The 25,606-nt window shown below is 38.7% G+C and overlaps 1 pseudogene; it reads right to left on the bottom strand.

Moving 5' to 3' along the window:
- LOC111154015 overlaps positions 1 to 24,479 on the bottom strand; it is a 77,290-nt pseudogene extending 52,811 nt beyond the window's left edge.
- Between the last annotated feature and the right edge of the window lie 1,127 nt (positions 24,480 to 25,606).

Raw genomic sequence — 25,606 nt, 5'->3', positions numbered from 1 at the left:
AAGTCCATCCATGTTGTCTCAAATGGCAAGATCTCATTTTTATAGCTGGTAATACTCATGTGTGTGCACGCATGCACACGTGTGTGTGTGTGTGTGTGTGTGTGTGTGGTCTAACAAAGTGGTCCAGCTATAGTTTTTTGCATGTAGATATTCAGTTTTCCCAACACCAGTACTGGAAAGACTGTCATTTCTCTATTGTACATTTTGGCCACCTCTATTAGAGATTGACAGTATAAGCACTGGTCTAGTTCTGGGCTCTCTATGCTGTTCCGCTGATCTACGTTTCTAGGTTTATTGAGTACCATACTGTTTTTGATTGGTATGGCTTTGTAGTATATCTTTAAAATCTGGCTTAGTGGCGATGAACCTCTCTAATTTTTATTTGTCTGGGGAACTCCCTCTCTTCTTCAATTCTGTATGATAACCTTGCTGTGCAGTGTACTTTGTGATAGGTTTTTCCCTTCAGTGCTTTGACGTATCATGCCATTGCCTTCTGACTTGCACAGTTTCTTCTGAAAAATTGGCTGACAGTCTTATGGATTTTTTTTTTAACATGTCCATTTTTTATTTTTTCATTAAAGACAAGTATTGTTTGACTCTGATACTTTTCAAGGAGATTCATAGAAAGGACTCTGACAAGTACAGAGTTATGATAACTTTCCAATCATACCACTACACTGAGTGAGAATTTACAGAACTCTAATAGTGAAACTAATGGCTTTACACAACTACTAACAAAAGAGCAAGATCAGCATGAATTAATTACATGGAACTGAATATATTCATGAGGATAATCATAATTTTTTATGACTTCGTCTTTGAAACATTTGCTGGTTTGTAATGTTTTGTTTTTCAAGATTTAAGGAAACCTCTTCCTCTTTTCTCTTAAGCTATCTATGACTTAGAGTAATTTGGAAAATTATATCTTTGTGAACAAAAATGAAACCGTTGCCTTCTCCCCTTTCCTAGTTCCTCCAGAACTCAGAAACTCTTAGAGTAGTCATATTTCCATGGCAATATAGTAATTTGTGTAAGCTCAATAAAAATATGTTCTTTCTGTAGCAGGACACACTTAGAAACATTGGTTATATTACCAAGGCTTTGACTGGAATGTTCTCTTTGAGAACAATGTGCTTAGAATATTATATGATCAGACAGTTTTAAAGAATTAAGGTGGATGTTATGAAGCCAGTCAATCCCCTTTGGAAAACTGCCCTGGCTCCTTGGTCACTTGGTTCCTGAAATCCTTGCCAGGTGAGGGAGGAAGGTCACTTCCTGGTAGTATCAGTTAGCTCAGGATATTTTGGGGACCTTAAGAAGAGAATCATCCCAAATCTATAGGTATTTAGCACAGTCTAGTGGCAAGTCCTTAACTTGGATTTCTAGCTTCAAGAGGCTTTTAACAGTCTAATTGAGATTCCTTATAAAAGCAAACTTTAGGGATGTGTGGGTGGCTCAGGTTATGATCCCTGAGTCCTGGATCGAGCCCTGCATCGGGCTCTCTGCTTGGTGGGGGGCCTGCTTCTCCCTCTGCCTCTGCCACTCCCCCTGCTTGTGCATTGCTTGTGCTTGCTGTCTCTCTGTCAAACAAATAAATAAAATCTTAAAAAAAGCAAACTTTTAAAAAGCCTATATGGTTAATCACTATTCTTGCTGCAGATACCTAAATAATCAGGCCAAGTATAAGGAGACTAGATTAGATTTTGCAAACAAATTAGTCTCAGATTATACCTGTGATAGAAAGAGGGTTGATTAGAGAAAGAAAAAAATCGCTTCAATGGGAAAATACAGTGTACCTGTGTGGATACTAGATTTGAGACCTATTGTTTTTAAGATTTCCTTATTTACCCACAAGCCCAGAGGCCAAATTCTTTTAGCTTCCTCAAATACCTGGCTACATGTTTCCAAAGCAACATTTCTAGCCCCCCCCCCCCAACCAATACCCCACTCCCCAAGCCTTCTGATTTGGAATTAATAGGAACAAAGATTACTTTTTTCCCCTACAAACTAAAGCTGGACAGCTTTATATAAACTAAAGAGAAAATCACCACAATAGCTCATGAAGGGACAGTTTTTGTGCCTTGTGCTATGTGAGCCCCTCAGGAGGATCACCGGAGACATCCAAACTGCAAACCAGGAGAATCTCTCCAGTTGTCACTGCCTCCCCTTACTCCCATCTGAAGATGCTTCCAGCCAACATCTAGAAATCTTACTGATTGGGTTCCCTCAGGACTGGGGAAGACTTACACTCTGCTCCAACCATTAAGCATTGTTTTTCTTTCGTTTTCACAGGAAATACTAATTGCTGGCGCCATATTGGCCTAACTGGGAGTCCACTTGCATCACCACATCCTGATGAGACAAAACCCTTTAACTGAACTCCCTATTCTCAGGACTAAGAGACGGGTTCAGTGGGATATGGAGCATTCTGCCAACTCATCTTCCGAACTGTAAAAATTCTTGAAAGTTTCCAAAGTGAGAATAAAGTGTATCAGATTATGCCATTCCAAAATTTGCTTCCAGACCCCCATTCCTTTTCTTAGCTTAGGAGTATAAACCCATGGATTGCACGTGAAACTGGCAGGGTAAAAACATGTCTTGCTCAGCTAAGGGGTAATCGAGTGCAACTCTGGCCAGAGAGCCCAAGGATTTGGTTGGGTAGCTCTTGCTTTAGATCCCATTCTGCAATAGCTTTAAGAGTCCAGGAGAAGTTCCTAGTGATGGCCTCATTTGCACTTACTCCCAGCCAGGGGCGTATGTATCTGCCAAAGGAAGCAGATTTTGTATGTCAAATGCCTCCTGGTAATTTCTGTTTGACTCTGTGGCTTGGGACTAGGAAGGTGACAACCATCAGCGCCAGTAAAACTTCAGGGTCCGTAGACTACATAGATGGTTTTATTCTGGTCACCCTTGGCTTATGTCCCTTTGTGTAGAACCTTGTGAAAGTTTCTCTGCGTTTGGGGTTGTTAACTAGCGACAGAGGAAAGGACCTCCGAGGTTAGGGAACCTAACATGGTAGAGAGAGGGCTGAGTTTGTTCCAGAGAAACTCGGGTGTCGGAAATCGGGGAGTTGTTTGTGACAGGCAGGCCTATAGATCAGCTGTACTGTGGCAAATCTAACAGTATTCGGAGGTTCAATTACCTCCCCTTGCAATGGCCTGAGATGTGTTAAATGGCATGATTGTTCCAGGCCAGAGCAAGGCCAAAGGTAAACAAAAGAATCATAAAGATCTTCGTGGTGTTAGAATTTGGCAAAGGGTGGTCAGAAAGTGAGAGAGAGATGGAAAGAAACATTTTGATCTCGTATCATGAGAGGAGGCATTCTTCTTCAGTGTCTCTAGCTAATGTAATTTTTGAGGTCTCCAGCATTTACACAGGACCAGATACGGGAGAATCCTCCTCCACCTGTGAAATATGCAGCCGAGGTTGAACACATTGTGATCTTGCAGCATTGTCAGTGGTCAAGAATACCCGGGAGGGTCCTTTCTATGAATCTCACTTTTGCAAAAACATTAGACTTAAGCAATAACTACCTGTAAGTGACAAGTTTAAAGATGTCTATGGAGAAAGACCTGAGGAGAGTTCGTTATAATGAAATTAACAAGGAAATTTGGGGACATTTCTGTGACATTTGAGATAATAACTGGAATTATGGCTGATAACATTATACCAGGACATATCTGTCTTTTAGGAATCTCATACAATTCTTACAACTCTTATATTAATAACATTAATATGCATCCATACAATATCACCTAAAGTCTTTACCATCACTTGTCTGACAGGGCTTCCCATGGAACTGCCCTGATCAAGCAAACCTAAGGTTTCAATTTCTCTTTTAGAAGGTGAAATACAAATCCTGAGATTTTCCAGGGACGCTCTGGGAAATCTCAAAGTTACTGTGAGGTCAAAAGGACTGAATTTAGAATTTAATTTTGGGAAGCTGTCAACATGTCAAAAGGTTTGCCCATTTGGCTAACAGAGTCACAGACCAGTGTAAAATAATAATTATCTATTTAATTCAAGTGACAAAAGAATATTTTAAAGGCAAATAAAGAAGGTTACGCATTCATGAACAAAACTTAGTCTTTAATATTGGAAGGACTGGGTTTTCTTATGTAATAAAAGACCTGATATAGATAACATGAAGCATAGTAAATTATTTTGGTAAGATATAAAATCATTGCTTTCCAAGTAGATGATCCAAAAGGTTCAAAAGAAAAACTTTTCACAATATGTCATCTAGAGTAGACCAATGGTCCAAGGAAACTTGGTGCTATTAAGAGAGAATAAAATAAATTCTAATTTTGCTGTGTAGTTTTGATATTAAAACTCATTAAAAGGGTACCTGAATGGCTCACTCAGTTGGTTAAGTGTCTGTTGATTTCATCTTGGGTCATGATCTCAGGGTCATGGGATTGAGCCTTGTGTTGGGCTCTGTGCTCAGCAGGAGTCTGTTTGGAACTCTCTCCCTTTCTTTCTCCCCCTCCCATTGCTCGAGAGCATGCTCTCTCTAAAATAAATAAATAAATATTTTTTTTAAAAACCTCATTAAAAAAACTTTCAGTCCATTCCAATCTTAACCAGACATTCATTCCCATAACATTCCTTTCCCAAGATTCTTTTTCCACAATACTTACACAATTTTTTTTTTTTAGATCCATTCTCATTTTGTCTTACGTTTTTTTCCTTTTTCTAATTCTGGAACAATTAATAATTTTGCTTGCCTTACCTATTTTTCATACACAGTTGTTTCCTCTCACCATTATTATTTCCAAGTAGTTTTTGCTACACTTATTGATTAACATTCTTAACCCTTAGAATTCTTAATTCCTCATGAAAACTAAGAAATAAGTAGTTGTAGACGGTCTGTCACACTAGCATTCGGTGGACTGGCAAATTTATGCATTTTATAATTTCTAGAAATATATTCTTCCTCATAGTAAATTTTTTAATGTGGCATCAAACATGTTTACTAACAGAACCAAATATCTTTCGTTCAGTAAAAGGAAGTCAAAGTGGAAAAAATCTGTGTTTCAGTATTTTATGATGTTTAGAAATAATCTAGATTGTAATGAATACTTGTCATTTAAATTATCTCCATATAACTGTAAGCTTTCAAGTTACTAAAAAGATTTGGAAACTATTTTTAAGTAGACATAGCATAAAACACAATTGTTGAACAGTTCATCTATAAACTTTTATCTTATTTCTATTGATTTACTTGTTCTTAGCAATTATGTTTACACTACTGTAAGTTTCACGAGACATTCAACAGCTAATCATGATGTTATTTTTCTTGCTGATAAATTCTGTTAACAGAGGTAACATGAGTTAATTTAACTTTGAGTAAACTGAGGTAGAATTTGTATGTCTGCATTCTATTTAATGCTGATAACTCTAAAGATATGACTGTTTTAATTAAACTGACAAACAAACTAGCTTTTATTTATTGAAGACTATTCTAGATCACATGAACTTGAAAAACATTTGGGTAGTTTCTATATTCCTGAGAATATATTTAAGAGTTATCCACAAATTAATTTTGGCAGTATCATCCAGAGGTTAAAAAAAGTCACACACATATATATAACATAAATACATACCTATGTATGTAGGTATACAAAATATAGGTATACATATATATACACCTATGTATGTGTAACAGACATACATAAATATACAGAAAGATACAAACATAGATCTTACAGCTTTTGTTTTAAAATTTTAGCCATGAGACAGGTGTGATAATGTAAAACTCACTAGTTTATTTTTAAAAAGTTGGATCCAAATTGTGTTTCTGGCAGGTGGAATAAGTTCAGGTTAATTGCCCAGACAGCTTAAACTTTTCACTATTTGTGTTGAAGATTTTTAAGACTTTTTTATTTGCTTAGTTTCCAAAGAGCCTTTCTTTTCATTTTCTTTTTTTCTTTCTGATAAAAATTACTTCTCTGAAGTCTTCATTTCAAAGAGTTGGCCCTCATTTCTGAGAGAAAATGGGGTAGAATATTTATATCTCAAAAACACATTAAAAAAGAATGAAAGTTCCTCCAAGAAGGACTTTTGTTTCCTAAGACCAGAATTTTTGCAATATCTACAAGCCTTTTGAGATAAATAGGGGAGGTCTGCAGACTGGTAAAAAGGATAGGTAGGCTTTTTCTGTTCTGTAAAGACTCAACTTTTAAGACAAGTTGTACAAGTTGTCCTCAATTTTTAGGACAGTTATTTTTAATTCCTCAAAGAATTGGGTTGCAAACTGAATGACAAGAGGGAAATCAAAAGATTCCTATGTTCTAGATTTAGAGCTGTTTGTCTTGGGAATGTTTTAGCAAGTCTTCCCACAAAGGTTTCAGAATATTTTTCTTTGCTTCTGGGGACATAGCTTCATCTTAGCTTGGGGGAGAAGGTCTTTTAAAGAGTTCCTCTCAGGTTCTATCAGCTGCCAATTTGACCAAGTTTTGATCACAAAGCTACTTAAGAGAAATCTTTTTGAATATCTTGCCAGGTTTCTGCAAGGGACAAACAGTAAATATTCCTGGCAGTGTTAAACAACTTCATAGACCCAAGACATGTCCCCAAAGAGGGTGCAAAATATACTACTCTCCTAAGACCAAAAGACAGACAGATAATTCCTCTGAGAGCTGCAACAGTTGGTAAGACCCAGGCAGCAAGAAGAATACAGCCCCCATCTCTGTCTAGCCATAACTAGCTGGAAGTGGGGTGTGACTCACATTTCCGTCCAGCCATATTTATGGGCGCCTCAACCTGATTGTTGGCAGCCAAGTTCTCAGGACACAAAATGAGATAAACAAGAAGTCAATAGCTTTTTCTGAAAGAGAAAATATATACAATCAGTGGGTACCAAAAAGCAAATTCATAAGTCACAACTCAAGATTCTTGATATTTTTACAAATGTTTTCTACCTATAAATCTGCATTTGGAAAAGAAGATATTATGTGAAATGTTACCCTTTTCTCTCAATCAGACACCACAGGTAAAGATCTGGGATTGGTGCTTTTGATAAGAATTACCCTTTGGGGGCACCTCAGTGGCTTGGTTGGTTAGGTGTCCGCCTATGGCTCAGGTCATGATCCCAAGGTTCTGGGATTGAGCCCCACATTGGCTTCCTGCTCAGTGGGGAATCTGCTTCTCCCTCTCCCTCTGCCTCTCCCCTGTTCCTTCTCCCCCTCTTTCTCTCTCTTGCTCTCTCAAATAAACAAATAAAATCTTAAAAAAAAATTATCCTTTGCCAGCTTCTGCCAGTTTTCTCAGGATCCCATCTGCAGGATCTGGAGGGAGTAGAGTGTCCCAGCAGGTCTCAATCTGGTCACCAGAAACTTAGAAGAGGAAAAATAATTTTCTCTCTTACCCTTTATGGTGAGTGCTTCCCTGAGACTTCTCTTTTCCTAGGGTACCTTTAAATCCCATTTAAATAAGTTAAAAGTTCTCTGCTGTGGCCATTGCAATTTGAATTTTTTTTTTAAGAAGGTTGACTTGTTTGTTCATCCTCAAAACAAAATTTTATTTACCTAAGACCTCACACTAGACCTAGTCCAGGTTAAGTTGTGAGCTGTCCAGCCCAGACCCAGTTTAGTTTTTAAGTCAGAGCCAGCCCAACTCGGGAGCCAGTCTGGAGACAGAAATGCTCAAATAAAGTCTGAAAGCTTACAACAAAAAACTGAAGAACCAGGATGAGAAAAGGAATTCCCTACAACCTTCGGAGGCTAGAAGCCATAAGTTGCTCATTTTTCCCGAGGGCTGTCAGGAGTCTCATTCAGTTCCCTCTTCAGATACTAAAACTTGAACTCAGTTAAAGGTAAACTGAGGCATACTAAATGGTTGAGTTTATTTGAACAAAAATTAATTTGAATCTGGCAGGAAGAGCTGTAGAAAATGAAAAAAACTTTTATAAGCAGAACAGAGTGGGAACAGGAAGTTACCATACTAGGCAAATTTCAGGGATGGCAAGGGTCAATTAGGCAGATTACCTAAGTGCTGAGAGTACTAATTGAATCATTTAAGATTCCATTTCGGGGAGAGCTGAAACTTTAAGTCTTGGTTTTGTGACATGGGGCTTAGCATAAATGACTCCATTTTGGGTCTGTTGTCTGCTGTCTTTTGTTGTTGGGGCTGGTTTTGTTTTTTAGAGAGAGAGAGAGCAAGGGAGGGAGAACCTGAGGGAGAGAGAGGAGAGAGTGGAGGAGGAAAGAGGGAGAGAATCTCAAGGAGGCTCCACACCCAGCCCTGCACAGAGCCTCACATAGGGCTTGATCCCACAACCCTGAGAGGAAATCAGCACCTGAGCTGAAATCAAGAGTCAGACACTAACCAACCTATCCACCCAGGTGCCTTTTTTGTTGTTGTTATTTAAAAAGAACCTTATTGCTACATAATTTTATCGATTCCCAAATCAATGTCTCACCCAGATTCTACTCCCAAACCTGAGCTCTGCTTATGAACATTTTTTCAGAATGTCTCCACTTGGAAATCCTCACACACACCCGCGCCCCCAGCAGAGGCACATTAGCTCACACTAGCCTGTGGGAGCTTATTGTGCCCATCTTCTCCCAACCCATTGTGCCATGACATCATCTTGAAAGTGGCCATGATGGGTAGATTTACAGGATGGGTTCTTTTCTTACCCCTTACTCCTCAGAGGAGGCTTATCAGTACACTACTGGTCACAGAAATCTCAAGTCAACTTGTCCAATGGAATGTTTTCTATTCTTTTGTTTCTTCTTCTCTCTCTCTCTCTTTGTGAATGGTTTCACGAATCGGAAAACTGGCCACTGCCTTTGACTCATTTAATTCCCTTGTGTTTATATTCAGTTGTCCTCAGGCATGATTGGGTCAATATGCAGAGACCACAGTTGTCCCTTTCATCACGAATAACAGAAAGGTAGTTAAGGGATGGAATGTTTCTCCTGGGATTGTACATCTAGTGCCCTATCACAGGCCTGTGAAGGAAACTAGATAGAATATGTCAACCCCAAATTTGCCTCTTGGACATAAAAATTATTTTGAGCCACAGGCAATTAAGAGTATTGCAAAATAAAACAAAACAAAAGCAAACTAAAAACAAAACAAGGAAAACTGCCCCCAAACCGAAGCCAACCCTCATTTTATTGGCGATAGAGTTATCAGCACAGAGATGGCACCAGAGGAATCCACAAACAAACTTGTTCAACTAACCCTTACTTACCTCAGTTAGGAAGTTAAGGAAGTTAACTAGTAAAGGAAGACCTGGCTATAGTTTGACTAGCAATAGCCCAAACCCCTATGTCTTCACAAATTTATTGTTTGTCTAAAAGATGTCAAAGCTTCCTGTGCTGGTCACTTCTTTGGGTGTTGATTCTCTTGTGAAGCCTCCCATCTTATAGTAAAAATTCAGTGAAATTTATATGCTGATCCGTTACTCTGTCCATTTAATTTTCACACCAAACCAGTGACCCAAAGAGGGCGGAGGAAAACTTTTTTCCTCCTTGACACCTAATAAGCACAATATTTGTGTTTTCCCAGCCTCCATTGTGTTTGGGTGTGGCCATGGGACTGAGTTGTCTGAAATGGAATGAAGACAAAGGGGGTGTGTCCATACCCTGGCCTCTCCCGTAAGGCCATGATATGGCTCCTCCATGCTTTCTTTTCCTACTTGATGCAAACTAAAGAGGGAAGCAGCCTGGCTTTGACCATGAGGATGATGACAATATCCTAACAGGGGTATTCTTAAAACTTCTATGTAACATGGGCCCCTTTGGTAGTCTAATGAAGCCCTTAGACTTCTTCTGAAGATAAGGTTTTTAAATACGTAAAATGTATAGAATTATAACAAAAATTAATTCTGTTGAAGTACAGTTATAGACATTTTAAATAATCTAATTTATTATATAGTTGTATAGCAAGTCTTTACTAACACACCAAATGTTTAGTAACCAAATCTAATATTTTATAATAGTTTTAAAATGATGTTAAGTGTGAGTGATATTTCCAGATTCTGTAATAACGGAGCTGTGATATGAAAATATCTGTGATTTCAATTGGTGACTGGGCCATAGGTACTGTTAGTGCTACTATGATTTGTTGTCATTATTTAAAATTAAAGAGATTACTAAATTTCATTCAGAAGCTAGTAAATATAAAGATATAATTTGTTTTCCTATTAGAGTTTACAGACTTCCTAAATTCTGTCTATAGGACCATTTGGGTATCCATTGGCCTTAGGTTAAGACCACTGGCAACGAATGATAGAGCTTTCATGATAACTACCTGGCTTCCCAGATGATCTCAAGGAGCAGAATCTGTTTGAACAATTACGTGAGAGAGAAACGAACCCCTATCCTGTTTGAGTTATCATATTTTGGGAGTTTTTTTTTCCCCAGAAGTTCAGCCTGCCTACATCTATTATTAAGTATCTTTTCAATTTACAGTCTTTTTTCCATCATTACAATTGCTATCTGGTAAAGTTATTGCTGAGGTATTCCTTAGGAATCGTAATAGCTATTCTTTTGTAACTTTGAGGTATAACTTGTGTGCAATATGTTCGTTCATTCTAAGTGAACAGTTTTATGAGCATTAACAAATGTATACACTTGTATATAAGTCAGAGAGAGACAAATACCATGATTTCACTATGTGGAATTTAAGTAACAAAACAGATGAAGCCCTTAGACTTCTTCTGAAGATAATGTTTTTAAATACATAAAATGTATAGAATTATAACAAAAATTAATTCTGTTGAAGTACAGTTATAGATATTTTAAATAATTAATTTATTATATAGTTGTATAGAAAGTCTTTACTAACACACCAAATATTTAGTAACCAAATCTAATATTTTATAATAGTTTTAATTATGAACATAGGGGAAGGGAAGGAAAAAATAAAATAAGATGAAAATAGGTAAACCATAAGAGCTGCTGAACTCTAGGAATCAAACTGAGGGTTGCAGAAGGGGAGGTTGGTGGTGGAATGGGGTAACTGGGTGATGGGCATTAAGGAGGGCACTTGATGGAATGAGCACTGGGTGTTATATGCAACTGATGAATCAATAAATTCTACCTCTGAAACTAATAAAAAAAATGAATCAATATGCAAAATTTTACTATTACCCCCCCAAATGCCATTGTGCTATTTCCCAGTCAGTTCCATTCCCTCATTGCTCCCACCTATTATACTTTGCTATTTTTTGTAGTTTTTTTTTTTTTTTCAGTACACATCCAGAACAAAGATAATTAGAAGTGGCCATACTGGGCAGCTCTGGCTTGTTCCCATTGTTAATTTCAAATTTCTCCATATTTGGTTCAACATATAATGTTTGATGTATTATAGTTGCTGTTTTTAATGCATTCTATTAGATTAAGGATAATCTCTTCTCTGAAGAAGGAAAACTGTCACAATTTGCAGATAACAAGATTTTATATACAGAAAACAGTAAAGACTCCACCAAAAAACTATAAGAGCTAAGTAATGTTTCAGGATACAAAACTAAATACAGAAGTCTGTTATATTTTCCTACACTAATAATAAAGTAACCAAAAAAGAAACTGAAACAATCCTATTTACAAATGCATCAAAAAGAATAAAACACCTACGGATAAATTTAGACAAGGAGGTGAAAGGCCTGTACTCTGAAGACCATAAACCACTGATGAAAGAAACTGAAGATGACACAACCAAATGGAAGGATATACCATGTTCATAGATTGGAAAGGTTAATATCATTAAAATGCCCATACTACATGAAGCATTTTATAGATTCAATGCAATTCCTACCAATACCAATAGTACTCTTCACAGCACTAGAATAATCCTAAATTTATATGGAATGGCAGAAACCCTGAACAGTCAAAGGAATCTTGAGAAAGAAGAACAAAGCTCAAGGTGTCATAACCCCAGTTTTAAACACTTTTACAAGGGTATCGTAATCAAAACCACATGCTACTGACACAAAAACATATGCACAGATCAATGGAACAAAGAGCCCAGAAATGAACCTATTCTTATATGGTCAATTCATGAAAAAGGAGGCAAGCAATTTACAACGAGAAAAGGACAGTTCTTTGATAGCTGGACAGAATAACACTGGACCACTTTCTTTATTCACAAAAATAAACTCAAAATGGTTTAAAGACATGTCTGAACCCATAAAACACCTAATAGAAAACATAGGCAGTAATCTCTTGAACATTGGCCTTAGCAACATTTTTCTAGATATGTCTCTCAGGCAAGGGAAACAAAAGCAAAAATAAACTATTGGGATTACACCAAAATACAAAGTTTTTGAACATTGAAAGAAACCATCAAGAAAACAAAAATGGCACCCTACTGGATATGAGAAAATATTTGCAAATGATAGTATCTAATAAGGAGTTAATGTACAAAACATATAAAGAACTCATACAATACCAAAACACCTCTAATAATCTGATTAAAAATGGGCAGAGGATCTGAATGGACATTTTCTCCAAAGAAGACATACAGATGGCCAACAGACATACAAAGAGATGCCTGACATCACTAATTATTAACAAAATGCAAATCAAAGCCACAATGAGATATCACCTTACACCTGTCAGAAATGCTAGTATCAACAAGAAACACCAATTGTTGGTAAGGACATAGAGAAAAGGGAAATCTCTTACACTGTTGTAGGGGACGTAAATTGATGCAGTTACTCTACAGAACACTATGACGATGACTCAAAAATTAAAAATAAAAATTACCATATGATCTAATAATTCTGCCACTGGGTATTTACTTGAGTCAAATGAAGACACTAATTGAAAAAAATATAAGCACCACTACATTTATTGTAACATCATTTACAATAGCCAAAATATGGAAGAAATCAAGGCATCCATTGAAAGATGAATGGATAAAGAAGAGACAGGAATATTATTTGACTATGAAAAAGAATGAGATCTTACCATTTGTGACAATATGCATAGACCTAGAAGGCATTGTCCCAAGTGAAATAAGTCACACAGAGAAAGACAAGTACCATGTATTTGCACTTATATACGGAATCTAAGAAACAAAGGAAATGAACAAACAAAAGAAACAAAATTATAAATACAGAGGAGAAACCGGTGGTCACCAGAAGGGAGTAATATGTGGGGTGTGTGTGTGTGTGTGTAATAGATGAATGGGTTTATGAAGTCCAAACTTCCAGTTATAAAATGAACAGGTCCCAAGGATGCTGAGTAGAGCATAGGGACTATCAATAATGTAATAACTTTGTATGGTGACAGACGGTTACCTATTCTTATAGTGGGGGGCACTGTGTAATGTACATGATTATTGAAGCGCTATGTTGTAATGTGAAACTAATATAACATTATATGTCCTGTATACTTCAATTAAAAAAGAAATCAGGGCACCTGGGTGGCTCAGTGGGTTAAAGCCTCTGCCTTCGGCTCAGGTCGTGATCCCAGGGTCCTGGGATTGAGCCCCGCATTGGGCTCTCTGCTCAGCGGGGAGCCTGCTTCCACCTCTCTCTCTCTGCCTGCTTCTCAGCCTACTTGTGATCTCTGTCTGTCAAATAAATAAATAAAATCTTTAAAAAAAAAAAGAAGCTATCTTGTAAAAAACAGTTTGCTAAGTAAGGTTCAATGGAAGTTGAAATAGTGGAAATCGAATTGTCACAGGCTTTTTTCCTATTGACGTGGTTATATGATGTCTCTCCTTTATCTTTAAATGTTTTCTAAAGCTAGAGCACCTAACCTTGCTCACTTAAACCCAACTGGGTCATAATAAATACTGCATTTTTATACATAAGTCTGTGGTACTCTTGGTGAGTGTACCAGTGAGTATAATAAAGTTTGAAAGTAATATGATAGGTTTTTTTTCCTTTCTGAAATTGTGTATACCTATGCACTAAGTCCAAGCAATCCAGTCTGAGTACATCAGAAGACTTTCCAGTCAGGTCCATAAAAAAAAAATCACTTGTAAAATTTTATTTCAGTTTCCTGTATATCTGTTTGTGTCACTGTAGGGAATTAGATGGACTATACTATGTATTGCTATGGAATGGTTAAGACATATGCAGAGGATTGTAATGTGGGCCACTATGCAGAGGTCAGAAGCAACTTAGGACATTCGCATATAACATGGAGGGGTGCTTAACACACTAGTAAGTGAAGAAAGAAATAGTATTTACCACAAGAATTTTTTATGTAAATTAAAAGCATACATATAAAATACAGTACAAGGGGGCGCCTGGGTGGCTCAGAGGGTTAAAGCCTCTGCCTTTGGCTCAGGTCATGATCCCAGGGTCCTGGGATTGAGCCCTGCATTGGGCTCTCTGCTCAGCGCAGAGCCTGCTTCCCTTCCTCTTTCTCTGCCTGCCTCTCTGTCTACTTGTGATCTCTGTCTGTCAAATAAATAAATAAAATCTTAAAAAAAATAAAGAAAATAAAATACAGTACAAGGATACTCACATATTCAAGGACAAAAATCAAAAATACCTTCCTGCTTTTTCATGTTATATGACACAGCCTACTTCCCACCTGGGATGCCTTGCCCTGTACCAATCCAAAATTGATAGGCAGTCAGTCCCTAGTTTAGGACCCAGCTCTACAGAAATCTTTCCAGCATAGCTCTAGACCACATTGATCTCTCCCACATTCCAAATTCCTGTGACATATTTATACATTTTCTACCCTGTCAATGTCCTACATGAAACAAAGCAAAAAAATATGATCAGTTGTGAGTAGGTGTTTTTGACATCTTTCTCCAACTGGATGTTAGGTGGAATGACTGTCTATATGCTTGTTCCCCATGGAGCTCTGGGTACTTTGGATCACTGGTTATTAGAAAAATATCTTATTTCCAGGGCGCCTGGGTGGCTCAGTGGGTTAGAGCCTCTGCCTTGGGCTCAGGTCATAATCCCGGGGTCCTGGGATCAAGCCCCGCATCAGGCTCTCTGTTCGGTGGGGAGTCTGCTTCCCCCTCTCTCTCTGCCTGCCTCTCTGCCTACTTATGATCTCTGTCTGTCAAATAAATTAAAAAAAAAAAATCTTATTTTCATGCCATGTCAGGACAACTAGCCTGTTCTTGTCACGAAAACAGGCTCTTGCAATCATCTTTGTTTACTACATTTTTCTTCTGAACTTTCCCCTTTTCTCTTCCTTTCTCTTCCTTGAAAAAAGATTTTGGCACGGACACAGTCTTTATAATTCCTTTTGCTTTGCTTTTTCCTCTCCCCTATTCACCACAGGCAAGATTAGAGATAGTGAAGTCTTTATAGTTTTGCTTAATCACCTGTTTCAATGACTTCTTCATCTGGATAGGTGGAAAAGCACCCGTGTTCTTAACTGTCTCTTGTGGCTGTACAGAACTTATTTTTTCTTGTCCCTGAAGACGTTTATTTTCATCTATCTGTATTCACTGTCACCTGGTTTATGACTAACCTAGGGCATAAGTTTGAAAAGGCAATAAAGAGTAGTGCAGTTGGATGGTGACAGAAGGCTACCGGCTCTTCTCACTGGGTGGGTCCCAGAGAATCACCCAGAAAATCTTTGAGATTCCTGTATCTCTCTCTCTATTTTACCAGAAATCATTGGGATAGAAATTTCTTAGTTTTAAGACATGTCCGTCCTTGTGGTCATAGTGTAAAAATACCCCAGTGGATCTACTGTGTGGATAGCCGTTGCTCTGAAAACTTGGGGTCTGAAAAGAACCCTACTTAGGACACATTGTTGGTGAACACCAGGCAGGGAAATGGTGGGTGGTTGAGAGATTTCTACCAGTTTGAAAAAGATATAAAACAGGAAGGACTATCTGCTCTGTAGGATAGGGGAAGCAGGTATGAATCCCAACTCTGCTGAGGGGGTTTCAGGCCCTTCCCACCTAACCCCTTAGGTTTTGGTTTGGTTATGTGACTATTACTCTAGCTCTGAAACATATCTCCAACTTCATCTGTCTCTTTATGCCTAAACTCTGTGCCAATTCCTAAGATTTGGTTTTGAAGATCCCAACTGACTTATATTCAGCCAACTTTCAGCCGCAAAGCCTCTCGAATTGCCTGAACTGAAAGACAAGTTATTTACTTATTTCCAAACTGTCATCTACCATGACTTTGGAAAACAAACAATAAAAATCTGCATAATTGTCATGGTAATTGAAACTGTTTAGAATGTTTCAAATGCTTCCTCTCAATTTCTGTATGTATCTTGATGAGGACCAGTAAAAGAGGTCAGTGGGCTGGTGTGTGGACTGTATGTGTATTTCTGCGGACCGTACTTTGAGAATCGCTGCTGTAAAGGAAAGGCCGTGCAAGAAATGAGGTGGTAGAAATACACCATAGGTCAGGAGGTTACAGCAGAAAAGTCTTCACAAGGGAGCATGAGAAGCCAGGACAGAGTTTATCTGAGCATTCTGATATTCTGATATTGCCTTTGCATGTTACCAGTCTTTGGCATAAAGGCAAAAGCAACACTTACTATATTTATAATTCGGGTATGTGCATGAAAATGGAGAATTAAATCATTAAAATATACAATGTACATGATACATTAATGCACTCATTTATTCACCCAACATTTGTTTTAGACCTATATTTTAGGTGCTAGTGATTCAAACATGAATAATAAAACATTATCCTTGATCTTAAGAAGTTCGTAATCTGGTTGTCCCAAGGTTATAATCTTTATGGCACTAACAGACTTTTTTCTAGACCATCTCATCCTACCCAGGGGTTTATTTGCCTTCCCAGGCACCGTATTCCTACATCTAAACATTCCCCGAGGACAACATATTCTTCTGGCGACTCACCTTTCAGGTGTCGGATCCAGAATAGAGATGTGCCACTCTTGGTTCTTGATCCAGGAATATGGTCTAAGTAGAAGAAGCAGTTACAGAATAGAAAGATTAATTGGTCATTATGCTCCCCTAAGAGTTCCTTTATGCTAAAATTGCTATTACACCATCTCTTTTGTTTGTGTTTACTATTTTCCCATTCTTCCGTCTTCAACCTTTTTGTGTCATTATGTTTCAGATGTATCTTTTGAACAGCTTAAAAAGGGATTTAAATTTTTTTTAAAAATATTTTATTTATTTATTTGACAGAGAGAGATCACAAGTAGGCAGAGAGGCAGGCAGAGAGAGAGGAGGAAGCAGGCTCCCTGCTGAGCAGAGAGCCCTATGTGGGACTCAATTCCAAGACCCTGAGATCATGACCTGAGCCCAAGGCAGAGGCTTAACCCACTGAGCCACCCAGGTGTCCGGGATTTAAATTTTTTAAATTCTAATCTACAAATCACTGATATTTAACATTAAGGAGACTTGATCCCAGGACCCTGGGATTGTGACCTGAGCCAAAGCCAGACGCTTAACCAACTGATCCACTCAGGTGCCCCACTCATTTCCTTTTTAAAAAAAAATGTGTTTCCTTTGTTACATTTTTTCCTTTTCTCGTTTAAAATTAGATATTTCTTTATAAGCTGTTCTTAATTAAAAAAAAAACAGTAAGCTTACATTTCTACTTTAAAAGGTGCATCTAGAATTTACTACCATGTAAGGTTTTCCTATTGCTATACTGTTATCACTCAAATCAGTATTAGTTTGCTGTAGCTACCATAGCAAAATACTACAGACTGAGCGGTATAAACATCAGAAATATATTTTCTCACAGTTCCGGAGGGTATAAATCCAAGATCAAAACGTTGGCAAGTGTGGCTTCTTCTCTGGCATCTCTCCTTGCCTTGCAGATGGTCCCCTCTTTGCTCTGTCCCCACATGTCCTCCTCTGTTCATGTGCCTCCCTAGCGTCTCTTCCTTTTCCTATGAGGGCAGCAGTTCTATTGGGTTAGGACCCTACACAAAAGGCCTCCTCTTAACTTAATAACCTCTTTAAATACCTCATTTCTAAATATGGTTGTATACTGAAGTACTGGGGGTTGGGACTTCAACATAAGGATTTGGGTGGAACACAATTCCGTCTATTACCCATGTTAGTATCGTCTGGAATCTCAGGGATTTATAGGTTCACATCCTGGCTCTACCACTTCCTAGCTCTGTGACAAATGGCAAGCTATTCAACTTTTCTGTGCCTCAGTATTATCAGTTTCCAGGTATATAGCTCGCAGGGTTGTGAGGAAAATTAAATGAATATATGTATCATATTTAGAACTGTGCTTCTGTGTGTGTGTGTGTGTGTGTGTGTGTGTGTGTGTGTGTGTGTTTTAAGATTTTATTTGAAAAAGAAAGAAAGAAAAGCAGAGGGAGAGGGAGAAGCAGACTCCCTGCTGAGCAGGGTGCCTGATGCAGGACTCAATCCCAGTACCCCAGGACCATGACTCTAACCAAAGGCAGACGCTTAGCTGGCTGAGCCACCCAGGCATCCTAGAACTGTGTTTTGCATTCGGTCTAATTCTACAGTAAGCAATTATCAACTACAACCATTACCACTGGTACTACTAATCTTTGTGCTTTAGAGTTAAGTTTTACATATTACGTATTAGCTCACAATTAGAGCAATATTGTCGTGTTCCTGGTTTCTTCAACAACATTTCTAAAATCTACTATCTTACTAAATTGATTTCTCATCTTGTTGTGAAATCTTTAGTGTTTTCAGAAAGGGCCAACAGAAAACTGAACAGGTTTTTGTTTTGCCTCCACAAACAGTTAAGTTTATGCGATATAGGATTGTAAGATGAAAAATATTTGTCTCACAGCTTTGAAGACAGTGTTCTATTTTCTTCTTGCATCTAATGTGGCTGATGAAATATCAGATATCAAAGTTAATATCCTTCTGGAAGTTTTAAAAATATTCTCTTCATCCTTGGTCTTATGAAATTTATGCAAATCTTTTTATCTTGCTTGGCACTTTTAATGGCTCATGACCCTTTAAATCTGAGAACTCATATCTACTAACTTCTACCATTTTGATCTCATTTTTTCTTTGATTCTATATTCTGGATGAATTCTTGAGTTAATATTTCGTCTTACTCACTGTATTGTTCTCATTTTGATTTTTAGTGTGTCCTTCAGGTTTTTCCTTTATTTCATCTATCACACATTTCATTTACCGAACGTCTAACTAACTCTAAGTATGGCTGCAGTATCTTCTCATGTCATTCCAGAAATGAATTAGATTTTAGGTCCTATGTAACTTAATGTTTCCTTAACATGCAAATTTCTTCTCATTGTTGTGCTTGAAGCTTTCTCTTTCGAGTATTCAGTTTTTTCAAATGGTAAGTTTTGGTTATATACTCATCTTTGGATTTGAAATTCACTACTCGTCTACTTATAGAGACTTACCTTACTTTATTGCACTTTGCAGATACGGCATTTTTGTTTTGTTTTACAAATTGATGGCTTGTAGCAACCCTGCATCAAGCAATCTATTGGTGCCATTTTTTTTCCCCAATAGCATTTGCACCCATCTTGTGTCCCTGTCACATTTTGATAATTCTTGCTATATTTCAAAATTTTTCATTATCATAATTGTTACAGTAATCCATGATCAGTGATTATGATTCATGGGAAAATGAGCAATAAATTATTTTTACATTAAAGTATGCACATTCGTTTTTAGACATAATCCTATGGCACACTTAGGAGCTACAATCTTCTCAGGGCTCTCTCCTGATTCTGGCACATGAAACTTTTGTGGCCGTCCAGACCCGAATGCATCTTGGACTGGAGTTTTCAAGTTTCTAATATTAGTCTTTGGATTTTCTCACATTCTCTGTTTTGTTAAAGGAAATTCTTCTTCCTCTCTGTTATGGTAATTAAGTTTTATAAATCTCCTTTCAGACATTTCTGTGGACTTATAAGTCCATAGCGTGTGCCAAGTCCACCATTTTGAATAAATTCCAAAATTTTTCTTATTTACCATCATTTCCTACTTTCTACTGTTAACATCTTGTTATTCCTTTATACTGTGAGTCACTGGTTTATCTTTTATCACTAGATACTGATAAACAAAAGTTTCTGAAAGACTGGCTTTAGAATTGGACAAGTTTTTCCCTTTCTACTCAATAGGCAGAATTTAGTCATCTATAAAGTGGGATATTAACAGTATGAATTTCTTAGGGTTTGTGAGGATTAAGTGTAAAAACATACACAGACACTTGTTAGTGCCTTTAATCTATTTCTTTTACTATCTGTTCCAGGAGAAATATGTGAAATAAAACCATTCAGTCTCCATACAAACTCTTTATGTCTACCTTTACTTATTTCAAGAAGATTCACAGCAAAAGACAGAAGTACTATGATGTAAACCATTGCCCATCAGAGTATCCAGAGAAAAAATTTTTTTTGGTATCAATCACAGATTCTAGGACTTAGGACTGTTGAATTCGCTAATTTTCTATGGTTTGTAATGACTTTTACAACTGTATCTGCAATCTCTATTCATTATTCTCCAGAGGCAAGTTGACCTTCCAGAAACACATTATCCAGGACTCTTCCAGTTCTAGTTTCCAACCCATGCTAGTAGTTTCCATGACAGCTGAAGGAACGGGAGAAAGGAAATGGAATGACTCATCTAGGGGGTCAAATAAGGTAAGCCAACTCTCTAAGCCTCTAGGGTCTACTATCCTCTTTCCTTGGATCCACTCTCAGATTGATCCTTTGCACACTGTAGTCCCAAGAAGTTTAAGACATACATGGTCTTCAGTGTTCCAGATGTTTCAATGAGAGATCCAGAATTTATAGGTCACAGAAAAAAACCACCACACAGAACAATCCCAAAAGACTCCGCTAGGAGCAACCACTTATACATGTGGGAGAGTGCGTTCATGGATGAGGAAGACCCAGAGACAGAGAACCACATGGTTGACAGGTCCACTAGCATGATAAGCATGGTAAGTACAGGTCTCTAGGTAAAGAGGGCTTCTGTTACTAGAAGGGGGAGAATTGGTCAGGGCAGAAACAACAGATGTTTTAATACAGAAGGGAATACAGGAGTGCCTGGGTGGCTCAGTGAGTTAAAGCCTCTGCCTTCGGCTCAGGTAATGATCCCAGGGTCCTGGGATCGAGCCCAGCATCAGGCTCTCTGCTTGGCAAGGAGCCTGCTTCCCCCTCTCTCTCTGCCTGCCTCTCTGACTGCTTGTGATCCCTGTCCCCTCAAATAAATAAATAAAATCTTAAAAAAAAAAAAAGAAGGGAATACAGTTGAAGGCAGGTAAGAGGGAGTCATATATCCTGTCATGAATCCTTTATCTCTAGGGAAGCTTTATCTGAAAGTTTGCTTTATCCCCATGAGTCATATAAGTTACTTATTTAATCACTCATTCATGTACTTAGTCCCAGGGCCTGCAGCTGCAGACTTGGAAACAACTGGGAATCCATGGATGGTCTCTCAGCTCTGAAGGTCTGGGACTGTTTATAAGTGATAAAGGTAGGGGTGCCTGGGTGGCGCATATTCACTAAGCAACTGCTTTCAGCTCAGGTCGTGATCCCAGAGTCCTGGGATCGAGTCCCACATTAGGCTCCCTGCTCGGTGGGGAGTCTCCTTCTCCCTCTGCCCCTTACCCTACTCTCATGCTTTCTTTCCTGCCCTCTCCCTCAAATAAATAAATAAAATCTTAAAAAAGAAGTGATATTCCCTGCCATTGTGAAATATGTGATTTAGTTTCCGTGTTACCTATGTTTCAGACACGTACAGAATTATTTTTTCTTTAAAGATTTTATTTATTTATCTTACAGAGAGAGTGAGGGAGCACGAGCATGAGCAACGTGGAGGAGGCAGAGGGAGAGGGAGAAGCAGACTCCTTGCTGAGCAGGGAGCCCAATGAAGGATGCAATCCCAGGACATTGGGATCATGACTGAGCTGAAGGCAGATGCTTAACTGACTGAGCCACCCTGGTGCCCCTAGAATTTCTAATACAATATAACATTACAGCCATATGAAAATTGTGCCATCAGTGCATAGGAGAGGGAGTGGTTGAGTATGGCTTGACAGATCTTAGACTTGGAGGACAGTTCTCTTTAATTAAAGAATGCTAGGTAGGGTTTTCTTCCCATTAAAAAGGAACAGCTTGGACAATAGACTTAAAGCAGGAATATAAAGTTCTGGTTCTGAAAGTGGGAAACCCATCAAAGGGACACTTTCAGAGCCTAATTTAGTATGAAATACAGAAGTTTAGACTATACAGGCAGACCCCCTGGTTTCACTTCCAAGTTATTTCTATACCCCTGGTTTCACTTCCAAGTTATTTCTATACAAGTTTATCTCTTTAGTTGTATTATAGATACTTCCTGGTCAGAGACCAAATCTTATCCTACCTTGGTTTTCCAAGTGTGCCAAGCCCTTTCCAGGAGCCGCTTGGATCAGTATCATTGTTCATATTCCAAAAGAGCAAATCTTTCCTGGCAACACAAAGATACAACTATTAACTTATGTCCATACTCTCTGTTCTCTTCTAAAGCTTCAGTCATCAATAGGTAATAATGAAAACTACAGTCTTTGTCCCTAAATTTTTTTATTTCTGAGTCACAACATGGAAGTATTTTGTGATACACATCTTATTGGGCTTTTGCAGACTTGGTGAATGTTGGAGTCTTTCTGTAATAATCATGGATATGTTCTCCTGAGAGAGAACACGTCCTTACTACAGGCCATGCCATTCTACACATACATAGCTCTGTAATTCCAAATGGGTGACATTAGCCACTCTTACATCTAGCTTTCTCCCTGGCCAATCTAAGAGGAGTCTTTTGTTCAACACATACAGATTGAACCAATATATTCCGGGAATTCTGTAGTTGTGGATAAATACCTGGTGGGCCACTCGAGACCCTCACAGTCAGGGAGCTTAGACTCCAGCATTAAGTAGAACAGGTAAAGATCACAGGTAAAACCAACTTAATGAGATCATCTTGGATTCCACACTTAGTCACATGAAAAGGGAGCACAATAAAGTAATTAACTAACAGAGAGATGGAGGGACCTACATCTAGATTGTGTGGTCAGGTCTTAGGAGACACTTGCCCTGAGGCTATAGAATCCATGGAAAGATCCTATCTAAGGTAGTATTTAGGTAGGTAACATGGAAACTAAATTACATATTTCACAATGGCAGGGAATATCACTTCTTTTTTAAAGATTTTATTTATTTATTTGAGTGAGAGGGCAGGAGAGAAAGCATGAGAGTAGGGTAAGGGGCAGAGAGAGAAGGAGACTCCCCACCGAGCAGGGAGCCTAATGTGGGACTTGATCCCAGCCCTCTGGGATCACTATCTAAGGGTGTGACATAATCCGATTTGTAGTTTCCAAAGATCAGTCTGGCTGCTGGGTAGAGAATGCTTTGCAGATGTTTCAAGATTTTAAGCAGAAAGACCCTTTTGTTTCCTATCTGCAGGAGAGAGGCACTATAGCCTGAACCAGGAAGGAGAGAAGAGACAGGTTGTCCACACACAACAAAATACGGCAGGACTTGGTGAGGAGAGCAATGGATGAATAAAGGATAGCTTCTGGCTACTGTCTGGGTCTTGCTAACGTTTTTTTTTTTTTTTTTTTTTTTTGAATTGGAGAAGACTAGGGACAAATGTGTTTGGAATGTAAATCAAGAATTCTACTTTCAGCATGGTGAGTTTGAGATACCACCTAGGCAGGAAATAGAGAGTTAAGTAGGTAATTGGCTATAGATCAGAGTTGGAGACAAATATTTAGAAGTCACTGAAACTATAGGTGGGATTTAAAGCAAAGGGTGGGTATCACCTGGAATGAGATTGTAGCGCAAAACACGTGAATAGGCTTGAACCCCAGGGTATTCCAAATGTAGAGGCCAAGTAGCAGAGGTAGAATGGCCAAAGAAGAGGGGGAAGAAGTCTCTAGGCAGGCAAGAGGAGAACACTGCAAGAGTCATGTCACACAAAACAAAGTGAGGGTCTGGAAAAAGAAGGCGTATTCCACTTAAATGCCACCAAGATGCTGACTCGGATGAATACAGACAAGTGGCCATTATATCTGACAGCGCAAAGGTGACCTTAACAGGAGCAGCGGAGAACATAAGTCAACATGGAATGTGTTGAAACAGAGTAGGAGGCAGTGAGGACAGAGAATACAGAATCCCATTGTCAAGGTTTTGTTCCAAGGGGAGAAGACGTGTGACAGTAACTGAAGAGAAATGTAATATCAGGGATCTACAGAGTATTTAATATATATGTTTTAAAACTTGTGTTCACTTTTTTGAAGATGTAAAGTATTATTAGAGCACGGTCCTGTTTCCCGAGGAAACGACCCAGTAAAAAGGAGTAGGCTGATGACTTTAATAGTTACCAGCTTCCCGTCTCTCAGCTACAAACTCACCCCTCAGTATCTTCTCTGCAATAACGGACCCGATTCTCTCAAGCATCTCTCCTGCACATTGTCAGACTTTCTCAGTAGAGGGCGCTGGAGGGACATTACCGGAGGAAGGACTTAGGCTGCTATTTCCAGCGGCTCTGCGGTGGGTTGGTGGGATGGGGCTGTCTGGTGGAGCTCCCGGGTCTTGTTCCCAGAACCTGTCCATCATTTGGTGACCTCGCAGCATCCTCTCGGACTAGCGATGATCTTCCCGGGCCTTTGCAACAAGGAAAACAAAGCTTCCTGCCTATGAAGGCCTCCTGTTTGCGTGGCAATCCATTCCTTGGCAGATCTGCAGAATTTGCCCGTGTGCAGGTCCCCGCCTGCTCTGCCTGCCCGTGCCCCTGCGTGCCAATCCACCTGCACCCTGCACGCACCACAGGGGGTGATTTTTGCTTGCCCAGCAACTGCACACCAGCTGTGGCCTGGGCCAACCTTCACCCTCTGCTACTTTCACGGGCAAGGTCTGACCCTCTGACCCACAAACATGGAGGGCCCCTTCCCTGGATTCCCTCCCTCTACCCTAAGGATATCAAATGGTTCCCTTATATGTTACCATCACTCCTTCATCAAGGGTTTCATAATTCTATGAGACATCCTTGCTTTAGTTCACAGTGTGGTGCCTACCTTCTAACGGGGTCCAGAGTAATACAATGGCAAGAGATTATAACTGTAATAATTCAGCAGTAAATAGTACTTAGAATATACCAGTTTTTGAACATTCTCCTTGGCAAGATCCTCATATGTGTAATTAAAAAACACTTACCTTCTGCCGTGAATTGTGTAAGACCGATGAATCACAGACCTGTACCTCTGAACAAATAATACATTATATGTTAATTAAAACAAAACAAAACAAAAACAAAACCACTCACCTCAGTTTCTTCTCAGTAATATTTCTTAACATCCTTGCTCCTTGGTAATAGTTTTCTTTGGAAATATTCACTTCTTTGTTTCTTTTAGGAATATTTATCGATCTGTAAGAATCCATCCTTCCCGAAAGGTTGGGTGCCGGGCATTTTCCCCTTTTCCTCCTGTTAGAAGACCAGCTTGCATCTGCTGTGTGCACACTTGGCAATCATCTCAGACGGGAAAGGACCACCTTGAATGTCAAGAGACATAGAGACAGTTACCTCTGCGTTTCTGATGATTCAGTTTTTGGAAGAACCAGAAGTACTAACTTCTGAGAGCTATTCTGAATGTTTTATCTGAGCCTACCCTTTCTCTTAGGATTTATACATTACAAACCTATTTCTTTTTCTTTTCTTAAAAACTCTAGGTCATATTCTAATTTTTGGTCTCCGTTCTAAAATT

Source organism: Enhydra lutris, unplaced genomic scaffold (genome assembly GCF_002288905.1).
Source record: "Enhydra lutris kenyoni isolate GAN:26980312 unplaced genomic scaffold, ASM228890v2 scaffoldscaffold34, whole genome shotgun sequence".
Taxonomy (NCBI): Eukaryota; Metazoa; Chordata; class Mammalia; order Carnivora; family Mustelidae; genus Enhydra; species Enhydra lutris.
Note: the sequence above shows the minus strand (reverse complement) of the source record. Positions and strands in the feature narration are given on the sequence as shown.